This window comes from Cebus imitator, unplaced genomic scaffold (assembly GCF_001604975.1).
Source record: "Cebus imitator isolate Cc_AM_T3 unplaced genomic scaffold, Cebus_imitator-1.0 Scaffold104, whole genome shotgun sequence".
Lineage (NCBI taxonomy): Eukaryota > Metazoa > Chordata > Mammalia > Primates > Cebidae > Cebus > Cebus imitator.
Genome location: NW_016107419.1, coordinates 4,638,560 through 4,641,875, shown reverse-complemented (window position 1 = coordinate 4,641,875; position 3,316 = coordinate 4,638,560).

The following is a 3,316-nucleotide window of genomic DNA, read 5'->3' as shown; positions in this document are numbered from 1 at the left end:
TAGTGTAAGGTATCAGGAAGGGGTCCAGTTTCTGCTTTCTGCACATGGCTAGCCAGTTTTCCCAACACCATTTATGAAACAGGGAATCCTTTCCCCATTGCTAGTTTTTGTTAGGTTTATCAAAGATCAGATGGTTGTAGACTTGTGACATTGCCTCTAAGGACTCTGTTCTGTTCCATTGGTCTATATCTCTGTTTTGGTACCTGTACCATGCTGTTTTGATTACTGTAGCCTTGTAGTATAGTTTGAAGTCAGGGAGTGTCATGCCAGGTTCTGGATTTAACTCCCCCAGCTAGAACTGTGGGTAAGCTGAGTCGTGCAGTGTGAGCACTCAGGCTTGCAGGCATACTGACATGGATTTGAAAGTCTTCTTATTGTCAATAGGACCACAGATGTGGTTATTTAAACTCCCCAAGCTCCCATTTTCTCCTGTGGAAATTAGTAGTAATAGTGCCTGTATTTCTTATTGCTACAGAAAGGATTAAGTAATATAATCCCTGTTAGTATGCAACAAATTAAAAATAATGATGGCTGTAAGGCCAGAGTGAACAACTCAAATTTGATGGAGCCAAACTAGCAACATGGTCAGATTTTCCTTGGCATGATGGTCCGAAGGGATCAGGAACAGTAACATTAATCCTTCTCAGAAAGAGTGGAGGAAAAGAATCCCAAACCTCAAGCACATCACTTTGAAAAGGCTTCTGACCCTTAAATTAAGGGTAGCTATGCACTTTCCTTGTAGCTATGCACTCCTTTCCTTCACCCCTGCTATGAAAGTGATGGCTATAATATGGAAAAATGAATCAAAGTCTTGAATACCTCATCCAAGGTGAGGAAAACTGCAGAGGTTGAACATGAGTCGGGGAAGCAGGTCCCGGCTTTTTTCCTACTTATGCAATGTGCACTGAATATCTGTGATTAAAATTCTTAACATGATTTCAAAGCATCACCTTCCTAGGTAGAAGACATGCAAAGGCAGGCACAGAGATTAAGGAGTGATCTGACTCAAGTGGCTCATTTGTAAGAGCCCGAGTAACACTCCATAATGAATTTGCTTTTTACTGATACAGCAGTGCATTCATTTGGGATTAATGGGCAGGGGCAAAGTATAGTCATAGTTATTTTATTTAAATTCAGGTTTTGGTACCAGACAACCAAACTGCTGCAGAAAGAAAGTGATACGCCAATTTCAAAGGTACTTAATGTCATACCATCTTGTAGGTGAAAAAGATAAAGAAAATATTAAAGAGGATGAAACTACATACACTAATTAGAATGAAAATAATGATGCTACTAATAATACACTTTACTGGAAGGCACAATTAGTGAAGGAGGATTCCTAAAATGCTGTTGGCCGCATGGCTGAATTTAGCTGCTGGGTGGACCAACCTGGCTTCTAAATACTTCTGACATGTGGGTTCTGTGGACCTCAATGCCCATACTCCTCTTATTCCTAGACTTTTCTCTACTTCCTTCTGGCACCCTCAGGCCAGGTAGTGTCTCATGTGTGTCTCAGAATGAGCCATCTGTGATATTTTGGTCTCCTCATCAAAGGACTTTGACACTGTCTCTGTCCTGGTGTCCCCTATAAGCATGTTGCTCTGCTAGCACACTGTCCTTCCCTGGGGCCTGTCCTGACTCTGCAGTCTCCAGTATATGGCAGAGTTGGTGTAATAACTGTTTACCACACAGCCTTTCATAAATATAGACCCCTTTGTCTCTTAAGTTAACTTCTCTCTTATAGGGGCTCGAAATCAGTCCATCAGGTAGGGTTTTGTGTGCATGTGGCAGAAAGGCAGATGAGGATAGAACCATGTACTCCCTGTATTGAGCTCATGTGACTCCTCCCCAGGGGCCCTCTACAAACCTTCCATGAATATTACTCGTGCAAATAAACACTGGTGAAGTGTAGAGGATCATTCAGTTCTAGTTCTACTCACCAGATGCATTCTGGATCCTAGCGCCAGTTCAGAAAAGAGTAACCCTAGGATGAAAAGCCAATCATTTATACTTTCACGTGAATGAGTTTTAAAGCTTTTTTTCTAGGGGCATGCTTGGATAGGAGAGGACCTGAAGAATATGGATCACCTGAGATGGAAAAGATTGGGATGGAGTGGCCAAATGTTGAGACTATCACAACGAAGTGTGATGACTTCACAGATTTACACTAAGATAGCCCTGCTCACTCTCACTATTGGCAACATTTAAGACAAACCTTATGTAAGTCTTAAAATGTTAGGGTAACAGTAGCTAAAGGATACCAAATACTGAAAGGAAAAAATCAGAAGTCAAAGTGTTTTCAAGCAAATCAGCCACTGCATGCATTCTGCTTTGGTGTTTGGCATTTCTAACAATGCCAAACACCTCCTTTGAAAAATTGAGGTGAATTAAGACCTCCTTTGAAAAATTGAGGTAAAAATCCCTAGTTAGAGAATGATTACTGATCATTTGCTGATTATGAGCAATGTTCTCTCAAAGAAGAGTCATACATTTCTACTTTTCATGTCTGTGACTTAACATATTTTGTCTTGTCTGAAGGTGTATTTCAGAGAAAGATTGCAAAAGATTCCTGTAGTTTGACTCTGAAGAGAATACCCTGGCCATTCTCTGAAATCCTCTGATATCCAGGTCACTTCTGCTTTAGTCTTTTTTTGATGGGGAGAGGGTGAAGAAGAAGGTTGGGAAGTCGGGACCAGAAAGAACTTGTTCAGCCTGGCATGTGCCTCACTTAGAGTTGCTTGGCCTAACTTTGTCATTTTCAATGAGGTGAATCCAGGAGGATGTGCAAACAGTCAGAGACATAAGTACAGTCAGGGCGAGGGGTCTCTTTATCATCACAAGAGCTTCTTGAAAATTAGTTTCCTCCCCCTGGGGACTTCACACTTCAATAACTTTGTTTACCAAATAGCATTTACCAGGTAATACTTGCTTTGTTTTGCTCATTTATTAAGATAAGCTGGAGATAACTACCAAACAGAGTTGATTGATGTATGATAACCAGTATTACTGATTTGATAAAATAAAAAAAAAAAAAAAGAAGAAAACCTAGTGTGTATATTTATTTTAGTTAGATGTATATTTTTAATTAGGCTTTCAAAATAGTAAAATTACTCACAGATACCTGTTACTGTCTTTAATCAATTTTTAAGGAACACCAACATTTAGGAGTGCAGGATGAAAAAGCCTTTCTGGTGTCTACCAGGCTGGAGGACTATGGAGATCTACATCATACCACTGGAGACTCTTCTAGAGGGGCTTCTGGACTTCTGCCAATATTTTAGGATTCTATCCAAAGATCCGAAGGCTGTTTTTAAGC